Consider the following 17,096-nt stretch of genomic DNA (forward strand, 5'->3'; position numbering starts at 1 on the left):
TTTGTTTTGGCCAATGGTAAGCACTGATTCTGTAATTGGAAAAAGAAATCCTTTAAATAAGCAAACAAAAAATAATTTGATGGATAAGTAAGTGAATAGATGAATATGTGCATGGAGAAAGGATGGCTCATCCTTGGGGTGGAATGCTATACAGCACTTGGGAAGAGGTAGAGAGAGACATTCAAAATACATAGGTAGAAGGGCATAAGCTTATAGACTAGTATAAAAAGTAGACAACTGGCTGGGTGCAATGGCTCACACCTGTAATCCTAGCACCCTGGGATGCCAAGTCAGGTGGATTGCCTAAGCTCATGAGTTCAAGACCAGTCTGAGCCAGAGCTAAGATTCCCGTTTCTAAAAACACCTGGGTACTGTGGCAGGCACCTGCAGTCCCAGCTACTTGGGATGCTGAGGAAAGAGCATCACTTGAGCCCAAGAGTTTGAGGTTGCTGTGAGCTATGGCGTCATAGTGCTCTAGCCCCAGGCAACAAGGTGAGACTCTATCTCAAAAAAATAAAAATAAGGACAGGGCAGGGTGGCTCATGCTTGTAATCCTAGCACTCTGGGAGGCTGAAGTGGGTGGATCACTGAGCTCAAGAGTTTGAGATCAGGCTAGGCGCCTGTAGCACAGTGGTTACAGCACCAGCCACATACACCAAAGCCGGCAGGTTTGAACCCAGCCTGGGCCAGCTAAGCAACAATGACAACTGCAACAAAAAATAGCCAGGCATTGTGGTGAGTGCATGTAGTCCCAGCTACTTGGGAGGCTAAAGCAAGAGAATCATTTAAAGCCCAAGAGTTTGAGGTTACTATGAGCTGTGGTTGTGATGCCACAGCACTCTACAGAGGTTGACATAGTGAGACTCTATCTCAAAAAAAAAAAGTAGTAAAAAAGGGTTAAAAAAAAAAAAAGAAAAGAGTTTGAGACCAGCCTGAGCATGTGTGAGACCCATCTCTAAAAAATAGCAGGAAGTTGTGGCAGGTGACTATAGTCCTAGCTACTCATGACGCTGAGCCAGAAGGATTGCTTATGCCCGCTTACGCCCACTTACACCCAGGAATTTGAGGTTGCTGTGAGCTATGACACCATGGCAATCTACCTAGGACCACAAAAGAAGACTATAGAAAAAAAACTATCTATATTGAAGAGCGATATGTAATTTTTTTTGTGATATGTAATTTTTAAACAAAAATAAACTCATACAAGACATACTATTGGACAATACTTTTTTTACCTAATTCTAGCTATGTGTCATGAATATCTCCTTAAGCCAGTGCAAATACATCTACCTCATACTTTGTATGGTTACAAAGTACATACTTTCTGGTTTTTCTATAATTAACTAATTAAATCATCCCTAATGTTGAATAATTCCCAGTTTTTGTGCTATTAAAAGAATGTTGTAATAAATAGCCTCGTGTATGTGTGTATCATATTCATATGTGAAAATTTCTGTACAATAAATTCTCAGAAGTAATTAACAGTAGGTCCAAAGCTAAATGGAGTTTACATTTGGAAATACACTGCCCACTTTTCTCCAATAAACCTAATACCAATTTATCCTCCTACCAATAGCATATGAGAATACTTATTTAGTTTACATTCTCAACCAACATAAACATATTGTTTTCATTTGCTTTTACATTTTCAATTATGATTTAGATAGATCATCTTTTTATATATGTATTGACTACTTACATTTCCATTTTTCTATATATACCTTTTGTCCAATAGCCCAATCAGGTGTTTAGATTTTTTTTAATGATGTGTAATGAAAGTATCCCTGTATCCATGACATGTGTTGTAAATATTTTTAACAGTAAAAAAGTTTTAAAGTTAAGAAGTATTCCAAAAGTGTTCTGAAAGTCAAAAATATTAACTGCCAAGTAGGATGAATGCATTCTAAAAATGAAAGCACTAAAACCCAGGTGTCTGAGGCATTCTCCCAAAAGAAGAAAAAAAAAAGAAAGAAAAGAAAAACAACCCACAGGAAGTCTTTTTTTTTTTTTGTCAAGAAAAGAAAGAAAAAAATACAGTTTATGTAAATTGCCATCTTCAATATCACTGACTATTTACACAGTGTTTTGACAATCATTAAGCCTTGAGAATCTGCAGGGATTAGATGGATACACATGAAATACATTAGTGCCTGCCAGGGAGCTGAACCACTTACAGAGTATACTCAAGTTGAAGACTTCTTTTGTTTTGTTTATCTCCTTCCTTTGCCATGAATGGACAGCACGGTACTTGTTTGGTGAATTGTTCCAGTGACAAAGGATTCCATATTTCTTATTTATGGTAAATGGCTAGCACCTGGAATCAGCCTGTTAGACAATATTGCTGTGATAGCAATAAACTGAATGGTAATTCAGCCCCATCCCAGCCCTTCATCCTTCAAATGACTTAGCTTTTTCTCACCCAGTTTCAAAACTATGAATTTGAGTGGGCATATTCCTTTAGATTCATCTCCCAAATACCTTGGAAGTTCTAGGTCAGTCTCAATTCCAATAATGGAAAGGAGTATGTCAAGTCTACTCTGGGATAGGCCTTAACGGCTGGGATTAACAGACTCCAGCCAGTGTGATGCCCTTAAGTGTTCAAAAACTAACTCCAAAGGGAGAGGAAGCTCTGATTGGTAGCCTTTGCCTATTTCTGTGGTGTAAATACTCCCATCAGGGCCTATTTCAATATATCAGCATTATATCATTCAATACAGCACTGAAAGAAATATACACAATCAGCTCTTACTAGCCAGAACAAGCTGGTTCCAGTATGCTACTGCCCTCAGCCCTGTTTTACAAGCCTAGCAGTGTGTGTTTGGGACTACTCCATAAGCAGGAATATCCTTTGGAATATATATATATTTAAAATGGGATGACTTCTACCAAGCAGCCTTGGCAAATGGCCTGGATGACAAACTATGAAGCCAAATGTCCAGAGCTCCAGAACTCAAGTTACTATTGTTTCCTTTAACCTAGAAAAGTCTAAAATATACAGTTTTCCAATAGATTACAGTATACCTTCCTTACTGTTTAGAAGTAAAATACAATTAATAATTATTTTAAGCTATAGTGTTTTGTTTTGTTTTGTTTTGTTTTTGGAGACAGAATCTCAAGTTGTCACCCTGGGTTGAGTGCCATGGCATCATAGCTCACAGCAACCCAGCAACTTCCAACTCGGGCTCAAGTGATCCTCTTGCCTCAGTTTTTCTATTTTTAGTAGAGACAGGGTCTCACTTTTTGTTCAGGCTAGTCTCGAACCCGTGAACCCAGGCAATCCACTTGCCTCAGCCTCCCAGAGTGTGCTAGGATTACAGGTGTGAGCCACCGTGCCCAGCCTAGACGTTACATTCTTAAAACAAACAAACACAAAATGTAAAACTCAAACAGAAAAATGTCTCAAAAAATTATGAAAAATAATTTGGTGATCAGCATCTTATTTAGAATCTACCATAATAGAAAACAATGAGACACTGTGGGTAGAAACTGAATACAAAATTCCTCTTCCTTAAGAGATGCCAAAAAAAGTCATAAAATTTATTTTCTCATTTCAGTGAAAGACATCTGCATATTCTTCAGCCATATATTTGTCTATTACTATACAGAGTACAGTTTTGTGAGTTCTGCTCTGTGAAATTCATTGGTACACCCCAAGCAATGTCACTCAACTAAGTTGAGCATAGTATTGAGGTCAAAGGGCAGTTAGATGGACCCCATGTAGACCAATGAGAGCCATGGACAAAAAAGCCTCACCTTGGCCACTATCCCCCAGAGGTATTACGGTGTTCAGGGGAATAAGGTGAGTGAAAAGTTCAGATACTACCCCTCTACTATTGATAATAAGTCAGAGCCACCATCAACTGCTGATGACTTAACACATCTCTATATGGTATAAAAAGCACAAGGTACTGACCTTAAATGGGCAAAACAGCATTAGTTATTTTAACTTGGAGAAAAAAACAGGAAAGGTAGGCAGGATTTGCTATACGACAGTCTTTTACCACCACATTCTAGGCAACTTCCCTAGACTATGAGCCAAAACTGAAGCAAACATCTTTCTTCCTGTTCACACCTTACCATCAGGATCTATTCACAGTACCCTCCGCCGTTCTGTAAAAATATTACACCAACACCAGGAGGGAGAAGAAAGTCAATACACCTGCCATAAGAAACCCATCAAAAACACATACTCAATACTGTAATTAGAGAAGTGTGAATATTACAAGGCAGCCTGCCTATGTTGCCAAGGCCCTATTAAAGGAATTTCTTCAAAATGTGTTTCTTTTCTAAGGAACTGAGGTGCAAACAAGCAGAAGATAACAATTGTAATCAAAACTTCTCGCATGAGATACCTCTCTTTGGAGCTCAAGATGATCTAAAGGACATGATTTCATTAAGTGAACCTGTATAATAGTTGGTTCTGGGCCAGAGTGTCTTTACAAGAGAGTAACTAAGGCATGACTAATTTAAGTGATTCTCTGAGCAAGTTAAAATGGTAAGTCAAATGTAAAATATTATAACTGAATCCAAATCTCCTGAATCACACTCCATCCATTGACAACATATGGCAAAGCTACTGAGTACTGTTCATCTTGCTACTGGGTTATATATCTCTAGCTTTTTTCTCTTCCCTTCCCTCCTGCTTCCCAATTTGAGGGAAACAAATTTTTAATTTTTCTCTTAATAGGCTAACCCATTCCAAATTATTATAAGCATCTCCTTATATTTATGCATTTATTAAAATGAGATGATATACGGCGGTGCCTGTGGCTCAAAGGAGTAGGGCACTGACCCCATATACCGGACGTGGCGGGTTCAAACCCAGCCATGGCCAAAAACTGCAAAAAAAAAAAAAATGGGATGATATAAAAAAGATAGAGACTTTACAACTCGGATGAAACTTTAACCTGGATGAAAGTGGAACACATTGGTTTGGTGCCTGTAGCTCAAGTGGCTAAGGCGCCAGCCACATACACCAGAGCTGGTGGGTTCGAATCCAGCCTAGGCCTGCCAAACAACGACAACTACAACCAATAAATAGCTGGGCATTGTGGCAGGCGCCTGTAGTCCCAGCTACTTGGGAGGCTGAGGCAAGAGAATCACTTGAGCCCAGGAGTTGGAGGTTGCTGTGAGCTGTGAGGTCACTGCCCTCTACCCAGGGCAACAGCTTGAGGCTTTGCCTCAAAAAAAGAAAAAAGAAAAAAAAAAGCGGAACACATTATTCTTTTTTTTTTTTTTTTTTTTGCAGTTTTTGGCCGGGGCTGGGTTTGAACCCACCGTCTCTGGTATATGGGGCCGGCACCCTACTCCTTTGAGCCACAGATGCCACCCATGGAACACATTATTCTTAGTAAAGCATCACAAGAATGGAGAAGCAAGTATCCCATGTACTCAATTCTGATATGAGGACAATTAATAACCTAGTACATGGCGCAATGGGTGGGTGGGCTGGGGGAAGGGGGAGCAGAGAGAGGGAAGGAGAGGAAATTGGGGTCATGGAGTGTGACACAACTATTGGGGGTGGGACACAATTATAAGAGGGACTTTACCTAACAAATGCAATCAATGTAACCTGGTTCTTTGTACCCTCAATGAATCCCCAACAATCCCCAAAAATAAATGAAAAAAGAAATAAAACGGGACGATACAGTTAAGCCAGTCAGAATCTCTTAAAGTGCTTGTCATTTGACAATCACCAGCTGGTTTCAAGTTCCACAGAACACAAATGGATTACTCCACATCAAGGTCTGATAAGCAGTGTAATAAATAGTATCACTACTAAACTAGCAAAAAATAATCAACTACCTATTACTGTCTTCCAAGATAACCTCACCCAAGAGTATACCATTTCTTTTAATGCAATGCAGTTCTTATTAGACTTTTCATGCTCTTAAAACCTTTCATGGTTTCCCATCATCTTCAGAATACAGAATACAAAATCAATAATATGGCCTATAATGCCTCTCACAGTGACTCCTGCCTTACTCTTCAATCTCACTTCCAGCCAAACCAGTCATGGTTTTGTATGTCTCAGCCACACTGGGGCCTAAAATATGCCAGGTTCTTTCTCTCTTATCTCCAGGGCCCCACTATTAACCTAGAAAGTTAATACTTCTTCACCTGGCTAACTTTTTTATCTTTCAAATCTCACTTAAGACATTTCTTCTAGAGTGTTTTCCCCGATTTGCAGATTTGACAATATCCCTCCATTAACATTTCTATTACATTCTATATCTGTCCAAAGTAGCAGTCAGCATGCTTGTAAATATTTCTTCAATGTCTGCCTTTGCTTATTTTTGTATCTTCTTTGCCATAGCATCTAATCCAGTATTATATATACACATATATATACAGCAAGTGGTTCAGTAAATATGTCTATTGGTAATATCATGCTTGGACATTCCAAACCTTCAATAATCTTTCTTGAATAGTAATATAGATAACCCATCTGCAGTTTGCATTTCATATATAAAGTCTAAGTTACGTGAAATTCTGAAATTAGAATTTTACTACTATTCCTGCTTTTGAATAGGTATAGTGAACATGCTTCCTTCTTTCTATCTTCATGGCATAAAATTTGACTTACTAATACTCTGGAGAGCTTTGTAGCTACGTATTATGAGGTAGTCATTAAAACAAAGTCCAGACTCTCAATGGCAGTTTTCTGTTGTTAGCTTTCATGTCAGAGTTGCCTCTAAGAGACTACTGTTTTCTATATAAAGTATGAACTAGTAATACTAATTCTTTTTGTCTTTTATTTAGCCATGTAGATAATGATTTACGTTGTACTACCTTTGATACAATTCTCCACTTTCCTATGTCTTTTAATTTTACTGAGGATTTCTATCATCTTGCCCCAATCAGCTTTTCCTGCATATCACCAAAAGGTTTTTCTTCATTTTTGTTTGTTTGTGTTTCACTCTGTCACAGTGACCTCCAACTCCGGGGTCAAACCATCCTCCTGCCTCAGCCTCCCAAGTAGCTGGGACAATAGGCCCCTGGGAAAATGCCAAGATAAATTTTCTATTTTTAGGAGAGATGAAGTCTTGCTTTGCTCAGACTAATCTCAACTCCTGAACTCAAGGAATCCTCCCACTTCAGCCTCCCAGAGTGCTAGGATGATAGGTGTGAGCCACCACTCTGGGCTACCTAAAGAGTTTTGCTTGCATTATTTATACTCTCTTATTTCTTAACATCAGTCTTCCTTCCCAGAAGCCATTCTAATGGACTTCTGATCAAAGCATTTCTTTGAAAATACACCTGAAACTTGTCAACATTTAAAAGGCCAAACAAACATATACAAACTTTCACATCTCACACAGGAGTGGACAACTTTGAAGACCCCCCTCTTCAGCATACTTGTTATGAGTCATAGAACTGTCTTCAATATAGAGTTCATTGAGGAATAAATGGGTTTTCATTTTTGCCTAATTTATTGGGTATCTTAACTTCTTTAAGTGACAGTATATATAACATGCATGTGTGTGTAAATATATATGCCAAATCCATGGAAACGTTCTTTTTTAATTCTATCAGGGTTTAGGGTATTTGTCATGGTAAAAATAAACATACAGAAGTTTTCTTTTAAAAAAATCAGTAATTCCCCTCCATAGATTTGTTTTTCATTTTAACTAACCATTACTACACACTATATATTAGCCATTCTTCCTGGCCCTGTAGAGGCCAAAGATAAAAGCATGGTCCCTGCCCTTAAAGTCATTTCAACTAAAATTTGTGCAACTTCTCCTCACTCCATTACTCCATCCCATCTCTCGAAAATAACTCATCTGTTCTCCTTCGGTCAAGCTGCTTACAAATGAATTCCACTTGACTTTTTTTTTTTTTTTTTACTTACTACTCTCTTGGGCTTTATAAACGAATACATATTCTTCTGTATTTTCTTTTACTTGTGTATGCTATTGATACTATTTAAGAATTATTAGGAAAGACCTCTGAGCTCCCACTACCATGGGTATCTGCTGCTGTCCCACCATTAGAGTAACTTCTTTAGGTAAAAAGAACTGCCCAGGACTCCTCTTACAGTGTAGTTGTGAAATTTAAAGTTATAGCACAATTTAAACCGTCAGCAAAGACACACACATAGAGTAGTTTATCAAATGCAGGAACAAAAAGTTTTATTGGAAAAGTAAAAAGGTCATAGGAACAATGCCTTGAAGCCTATTAGAGACAGCAAGTCAAGACAAGTTGCTGAAATGTGGTCCGTGACCCAACTAGGAAACACAAAGGCCTCAAGTATAAGGATTCAGAACAGCCAGGCAGAGGAGAAGGGAACACCAAAGTGAAACATCACTTCTCTCACAAATTTGTTCAAAGCCAATTCTGAATTTCAACATCTCACTTTCACAGTGAAACCTTCCCCTTTTCCCAGGCCCCCAAACCTGAAAGGGTAAGAATATGAAGTTGGCTACAGCTAGCCAGTTGCCTGTGTACATACCAGTTGCTGAAAAGTAATTTGCAGGCCACAGAGGCGTTGTAAAAAAAAAAAAAAAATGACTGCACAAACACTTCTGCAGCTTCTTGCTCTCACCAACAGCCTGTGTCTTCCAGTAGTAGTAGAAAGGCAATTGAACACCAAAAATGTCTAAACCTTAGATTTAGGAAGACAAGCCTACTAATATTCTACATCGCCAGAATCCATTACCACAATTATATGGAGAAACAAAAAAAATTAATCCAGAAGAATTAATTATATATGCAACTGTAACTCTCTAGAGGACAGCCATTGGCTAACATTTCATCAAAAGTAGAATAAAAAGGCAATATAATGCCCAGTCCTACATATTTCTGAAATCTATTCTCTAATTTTCACAAAGACAGTCTGTCAATTTCTAGACAAAAAGAGTATCTCACATCATTTACCTACTTTAAAAGATTACTGTGAATAATGGTTAAAATGGAAACTCCATGCATCTCTCATTTGATGTTCAATAGGCACTTAAAACTCAGGTTATCCAAAACTGAACTAAAAAATCTTCCTTCCAAAACCTGCTGTGCCTCTCATGATTGGTACCTCTGTTAATGGTGCTTCCATTCTGCTGAGCCCCCAAGCTAGAAACTTCAAAGTCACCCCAACTCTTCTTCTTCATGGCATATATCCAAATCAGCCATTAACATCTCTCATATCTGTTCCCTCTTCTCTGTCTCATGACCATTGCCTTACTTCAGAGAAACATACTTTCCTCAATTGGGTTCTTACCAAAGCCTCAGAAGTGCTCTGCCTGCCTCTAATTCATCTCCCATTTTGTCAGCAGACTAATTTTTATAAGAAATATACTTTACTGTCTTTCTTTTCAGCATCAACTTTTCCTCTGGCTTCCTGCTAACTCCATCCTGAAATCCAAACTTGTCCCTGTGGTTGGAAGACCCTTTATGGACTTAGGCCAACATATTTCTCTCATCTTCTATCTCTCCCACTCACCCACCTTAGGTCTTAACTACTATGAACTTTTTTTTTTTTTGAGACAGAGTCTCACTTTGTCACCCTCACTAGAGTGCTGTAACATCATAGTTCACAGCAACTTCAAACTCTTAGGCTTAAGCAATTCTCTTGCCTTAGCCTCCCAAGTAGCTGGGACTACAGGCACCCACCACAGTGCTCGGCTATTTTTCAAGAGGTCTTGCTCTGACTCAGGTTGGTCTTGAACCTGTGAGCTCAGGCAATCCACTCTCCTCAGCCCCCCAGAGTGCTAGGATTACAAGTGTTAGCCACCTTGCCCAGCCTACTTTGAACTTCCTATTCAAATACCAGCCTGTTCCTGTCTCTGTCATTACTACACACCCTGGTTCCTCATTCTGGAATGTCTCTCCCCATCCTGGAAAATGTTCCTCCTTCAAAACCACAAAATAGTAAAAAAATTTGAACTTTTCCCTATTGTCACCCTCTGGAAAAGTCACGGTACAAGAGGAGGGGACAATAACAACAGCGTACAGGCAGCCTATCTAAGTACTCTCAGAGGCAAAACAGCCCAACCAATGAATTAAAAGCCGGAAAATGTGCAAGCATAATGGCTTGCGCCTGTAATCCTAGCACTCCAGGAGGCCGAGGCAGGTAGACTGCTTGAGCTTAGGAGTTTGAGATCAGCCTGAGTAAGAGTGAGACATGCCTCCCATCTCTAAAAATAGCCTGGCATTGTGGCAGGCACCTGTAGTCCTAGCTACTTCAGAGGCTGAGGCAAGAGAATGCTTCAGTCCAAGAGTTTGAGGTTGCTCTGAGCTATGATGCTAGAGCACTCTACAGAGAACGACAAAGTTAGACTCTGTCTCAATAAAAAAAAAAAAATCCAGACAATGCAGGGATGGTTTTTAATTTTTTTGAATAGTCATTTTTTTAAAAAAAGATATACAATAGCCAACAGGTATGTAAAAGAAAATGCTCAATATCATTAGTTATCAGAGATCTGCAAATCAAAACTATAGTGAGATATCATCTCACCCCAGTTAAAATGGCTTTTATCAAAAATGTAGGCAATGATGAATGCTAATGAGGATGTGGAGAAAGGGGGATCCTTGTACACTATTGATGGGAATATAAATAAATGCAAAAATTATGGAGCAGTATGGAGGTTCCTCCAAAGGACAAAAAAGAGAAAAACCTAAAAACAGAGCTACCATTTAATCCAGCAATCCCACTCGTGGGTCTATGTCCAAAGGAAGAGAATTAAGTATACTGAAAAGATATCTGCACCCCCATGTTTATTGCAGCACTATTCACAATAGCCAAGATTTGGAATCAATCTAAGTGTCATCAACAGATGAAGAAAATGTGCTACATATACACAATGGAATATCAAATAGCCATAAAAAGGAATGAAATCTTGCCATTTACAATATGGATGAAACTGGAGAACACTATGTTAAGTGAAATAAGCCAAGCACAGAAAGACAAGTCTTGCACATTCTCACTCATATGTAGGAGCTACATTAAAAGCAAATTATCTCATGGATACAGACAGTAGAGTGATGTTTACCAGAGGCTAGGAAAGGCCTAGTGGGAAGGAGGTATAAAGTAGGGATGGTCAATGGGTGCAAAAATATATTTAGATAGAACAATATTTTATGCCATAATGAAGTGACTATAATTAATAAGTTGGGATATACTGTACCTGAAAGGGTAGAATTGGAACCTTCCTAATGATACAGGGCGGGTAGCGCCCCAACCAGTGGGCCCTACCTGAGGGGAGGAACTGGCCTTTCCACCATAGGGGTATTAGTGCTGCAGTAGCAGTCAGAGGAGCCTACAGGTTGGACGGGATGCAGAGGGGGCCGAAGGAGGCTCCAGTGGCTAAAGGGGCTGGACATCTGCTGGGGGAACACCTCCAGGTTGCTAGCTTAGGAAGCACTGTGGTATCTCCGCCTTGTCTCTGTCTTCCTCCTCTTGCACTGAATAGGGAACCCCCCACTTCTCAAGCCTGGTCAATTTCATGTAAGTTTCCTAGGCCTAGGAACAGGAATGAATTATATCCATTCATTTGTTGGGATATATATATATACCCCCCCTAGACAAAAGACCCAGGGAGAGATTTTTTTCTGACTTGGGTTTTCCCCTCTGCTAGGAGCTGTGGTGCTTTTTTGCTGTATTCGTTTCTGTAAAATAAATCCTATCTTACCACTGATCTGTGGACCATGGATTCATTCTTCAAATCCCTGAGACCAAGGACCTACTAAAGAAGAAATTTCAGTAACGCTAACACAAAGAAATGATACGTACCTGCGGGGATTGAGATCCCAATTACTCTGATTTGATTAATTCACATCATATGCCTGTATCAAAACATCACATGTACCCTATAAACATACACAACCATTATGAACTCATAAAAATTAAAAATGTTAAATTAAAAGGAATATCAAAATCAAAGAGGAGACAGATAAACAAGTATGTTATAACATTTTAGGATAAATACAATAATAGGCTCTGTGACTGCAGCTCAGTGGTTAGGGTGCTGGTCACATGCACGGAACCCTGCCTGGGACTGCTAAACAACAATGACAATAACAACAACAACAAAAATAGCCAGGCGTTGCAGCAGGGGCCTGTAGTCCCAGCTACTTACGAGGCTGAAGGAAGAGAACCACTTAAGCCCAGGAGTTTGAGGTTGCTGTGATGCCACGGCACTCTACAGAGGGCAACATAGTGAGACTGTGTCTCAAATAAATCACAGAGGTATGGAGGCAGTGGTGTCAGTGGTAGACAGAAAAGACTTCACTAGGGGGCACCAACATGAGCTGGGATTTGAAAGATTAATGGAAACTTATCAGGAATATCAAGGTGGGGGACTCTGCTGAAGAGACAGATGGTCTACACAGGGAACGATACACATGCAGATGTATGAAAAGGTAAAGCAGCACACTGTGTGCTCAGAAAATTTCAAATCATTTGGTATAGCTGGAGCCGAAAATGGAAATGTGGTAGGAAATAAAGCTTCAAAGGAAAGAAGTATGGTGAAGACTTTGTAACAGCTATTGAAACCTACTAAATAGTCACATTTGGAGATTATTTTTGACAACAGGGACGCAGCATAGGGGATGGGGCTGAGTTCAGAAACAGATAAATCAATTAGGAAGTTATCACAATGGCTCACCTAGTTTTAGTCTTTCAATTTTACAGATAAAGACATTGAGATTCATGTTTCTGGATGATTTTCTCAAGATCACTCAACTTCTTATTGATGGAATCTAGGTTTTCTGAGTTGAACTCAAGTGCTCTTTCACTAAGTACTGAATTCTCCCCCCCCCAAATTTTTTTAAATCATTATATTTGATCCTTAAAGGAAAGATACTTTTTTTTTTCATATCTGCAACAGATTTTTTAAGGGAATGGATTTTGAGAGAAAACAACACAGACGGCTCGGCGCCTATAGCTCAACCGGCTGAGGCGCCAGCCACATACACCCAAGGTGGCGGGTTCGAGTCCCCAGCCCGGACCCACCAAACAACAATGATGGCTGCAACCAAAAAATAGCCAGGTGTTGTGGTGGGCGCCTGTGGTCCCAGCTACTTGGGAGGCGGAGGCAGGAGACTCGCTTGAGCCCAGGAGTTGGAGGTTGCTGTGAGCTGTAATGCCACGGCACTCTACCCAGGGGGACAGCTTGAGGCTCTGTCTCAAAAAAAAAAAAAGAAAAGAAAACAACACAGACAAAATTATGGAATAGAAAATACATATATATATACACACACACACATATAAGAAAATACAAATATAGGCCATTTTTAATTATTTTATAACCACAACAAACTAATACAGAGAATACTCTATATAAAACACAATAAAGGTTCAAAGATCAAGGTGTTCCCTTCACAAGGCTGAAAATTTCAGTCTCTGGTATTTGAAAGTTAGGCTGGAGTCCTTGTTTGTTGGGTCACTGGGTGTGTGGAACAGTATAGGCTTTTAACCAGATAGTACAGAAGAATGACCACTTGGCCCAGCTAGAAGTAGATGAAGTGTTTAGTTTAATGTGTCGTAACTACCGAAGTTCCTCCCCACAATGCAATGCCAGGTACTTCTTCTCAAACTCCTTCATATAGGCCACAATGTCCTTTCTATGCTGTTATTTCTCTAATACCTGAGTAGCGCAAGCCAAGGAGTCCTGTTGCATCTCTTCTAACATGTCTGCATTTTTTATCATGGCCTTTTGGTTGCACAAGGTTACTAAGGAGAAAGTGCTACCCAACTGCAGCCATCTCCTGGGGGAGGTACTAACACAGCTCAAGCTTGGTGACAGTTGCAGTACCACAGCCCGTAGCACATCTCAAAAACACTTTAAAATATTTCTACAGTCTATCAGATGCATGAGTGCTACCAATTCCTTTTTAAATTGTCATTTGGTCAAAGGAGATTAAGAGATGCTGGAAAAGAATAGCCCAGAAGCTTGATATTATAAAGATTATATATATAATTGATTATACAATTATACATAATTGATTATACAGTGATTATACAATCACTGTTATAGTTTCCCAATGTCGACAGCCCCACATATGCTGACAGATAGTAATTCTGCTTTTTAGGGATATCAACAAGGTATTAAGGACAGGTAATAGTCTTGTCCACATTATTAGATAATTTTTTTCTTCTGATCAATGTGGTTCACAGACTCCATCAGAAATTGTAATAAGCCTCTGGATCACTTTTAGACTATCACAGGAGATAGCATTTGCCTGATTGCCACAGTATGTTTCAGTGGCTAGAGAACATTTCAAATCTCCCTTCCTCTCCATATAATCCTGGAAACATTCATGAAAGATGAAATGCTATTTTTCCCCAGCATTCCCGCTAGTAAAATCACAATGCTTAAGAAGACTTCCAAAATGGAACTGGCACTGTTTCTTACTTCTAGAAACACATATAGCTTCATAAAGATATGAAGAAGAATTTGAAGATCTGAGAAAATGCCTTGTGGTTACAGTTTTGAGAATGGGATGAAATAAAAGTCTCTTGGGTTAAATTCTTAAGAAATGCTACAATTTCTGTAACGTCCTAGGCTACTTTTAACTCTTCTCTTGCCTAAATTAGTGGAATCTCTTAAAACATTGGCCCAGAAAGGGTATAGGACAACATGAGAGTGTTGGCAGATGTGTGTTGAATTATCACCATAGATCACCTAGCCAGGCGTCCTCAAACTACGGCCACATGCAGCCCGCCTATGACATTTATCCGGCCTACCCGGTGGTTTTGCCACCACTACCTGTCCTACTTAGCAGCTGACTCGTCCCAGGGCCCACAGTCCAGCCCTCCAACAGTCTGAGGGACAGTGAACTGGCCCCCTGTTTAAAAAGTTTAAGGACCCCTGAACCTACACCATGTTCCTAAAGGTACTCAGGCAATAGTCCCACTTGCAAATGTCATGAATTTCTCCATGATCTGAGAGACAATACTCTCAAATTTCCCTTCACAGGCAACTGATAAGGACTATGTAGGGGGAGGCTGCAAACAAGATGATATATACAGGCAGCAGTTTAGGATATGTGTGTTTGGGTTTATCCAGTAAATACGTCTTTCTGTTCTCCCAAAACAGACAAACATGACATTTTTACTACGGTTATTTCTGCCCCATTGCATTACCTCAAGTAACACACATACATGCACACACACACACAGGCATTTTAAAAATCATATGACATCCTCTAAACTACAAAAGGTTAGAAAATGTCATTGCTGCTTTAGTTACTAAAGAAAAAAAAAACCCTAATACCTAAAATAATTCTCATACTTCCTTTAAAGTAATTTATACTCCAGGACATATTATCTGGTCCCATTCTTAGCCAATATCAGAACTTCAGGCCTTGAAGGGAAGAGAATTTCTTGAGTTTACCAGTAGCATAAATAAGATATATTCTCAGATTCTATTGTCATACTATCACATTCCAGATAAGGGAAATATGCTTCGTAATTTAAGTGCAGCAATGCTTCTGTTTTGATATTATCATAAAGAAATTACTTTTGTTCACAGTGTTATCTGACCTTCATGCAGAAACTGATTAAAATGTTTTCCCCTTGCAAAACGACAACTGTAAATTAAAATTGAAATGAAATATGACCTAACATCATTGTATAGGAGTTTTTCCCATTAAAAAAAAAAATCATGCCCACAAAAGGAAGAAACCTAGGAAGTCTGCTTGCTTTTTCTACATTCAACACAATTGCCTTATACATAAAGGATATTTCATCATCTATGACAGCAAGTTTTCACTTTGAGGGAAAGCTGCAGTGTTGCTTGGTGGATATTTCGCACAGTTTATTCACTGGTATTAATATATTTGTACTGAAATGTTGACTTACAGCTATAGTACAAATACAGAAACTATCTGATACACTATGGTATATTTTGTATATGTGCTAGGGGGCACAGAAGTCTATTATAGTGCTTGTTTCTGTTGTGTTTCTGTAACTTTTTGTCGGTGATAGGGAACAGAGAGGTGGGCAGATCTTCTCCTTGGCTATTTAATGTTAGCCCAATACTAGCATGATCTGTATTTTCTGAACAATAATTACAAAGTCAAAAGGAAGAAAGCAGATCAGCCAGACTCAATTCATAAAGCAGAAAGAAAGAAGAAAGGAAGATGCTTTCTACAAAGGTCAGAATAATTTCAGCCATTTTCCTCCTAGTTTGTAGACCATACTTACTTTCCCTGTGTGCGTATGTGTACCTTTCCTGGTAAAGGGGTATAGTAGAGTCCTGTACCGCTGAAAGTCATTGGCATAATGGGCAATTTCCTGATCTGGGACTGTTTTCCAGAAACAGAAGTCAATGTGTTCCATCACCTGTATGTTGAGGACGCTCAGTGGGATTAGAGGAAAAGAGCATGAACAAATGGAGAGAATGAACATATCTCATAAGATTTATAATTAGAGTACATAATCAATGGGCTATTAGTACTATAAGAGAAGTACGTAGTCATCTAGAACCATCTACCTTTTTGAAAACGAGTTAAAAAACTGAGGCCAAAAAGGATCCGTGGGAGGTCACACATGTGATCAGTGGCAAAGGCCATCCTAGAACACAAATATCCCAACCCACAACCCAGCATTCTTTTGCCACCCCTGGTTATGGTAAGATGCAGACCATAGCTCATCTCTCTTGGTAGATGCTCCATGAAAAAAACACACATAAGAAGCTTACATGCTGGTATCTTTTTCCTGAATGCTGCTGGTACCACTTTGGATTCTATTTAGATGGGGGAAGAGGGAATATGATTTAGGGCTCCTGTCATGGTTTAGAGAATGTTACATCCAGATAAAAAACAATAGGTTCATTCATTCAAGAAATGATTTTCAAAAGTATATTATCAAAAGCCTTGTGATAAAATATTAAAAACTAGTCTGATAATGTGTCAAAGATAAAGATCCAACTTACACTAACAGAGTGCTTGGAAGGGTAACTAGTATATCAATTATAATTTGTTTTTCTTCCTATTGTCAATGCTAACATTTTGTTTGAACTAAAGCCTGCTGCCTTCACCAGCGTCAGTGAACAAATGATAACTTGTTAAAATTTCACTAAGTCTTTTATTGCACTCTAGGAACAAAGCCTAAATCTGATAACTACTCTCAAAGTAGAGGGTCTTATTAAGGCAAA

The 17,096-nt window shown here is 39.1% G+C and overlaps 1 protein-coding gene and 1 pseudogene across 1 annotated transcript in view; both read right to left on the reverse strand.

The window, feature by feature from the left end:
• Positions 1-17,096, reverse strand: part of IL1RAPL2 (interleukin 1 receptor accessory protein like 2) — a 1,213,983-nt gene that overhangs the window by 1,165,626 nt on the left and 31,261 nt on the right. The window lies entirely within an intron of this gene.
• On the reverse strand, positions 13,354-16,215 carry LOC111722126 (annotated as a pseudogene).

The sequence above is a fragment of the Otolemur garnettii genome, unplaced genomic scaffold, assembly GCF_000181295.1.
Source record: "Otolemur garnettii isolate 467f Iridium unplaced genomic scaffold, OtoGar3 scaffold00216, whole genome shotgun sequence".
NCBI lineage: Eukaryota > Metazoa > Chordata > Mammalia > Primates > Galagidae > Otolemur > Otolemur garnettii.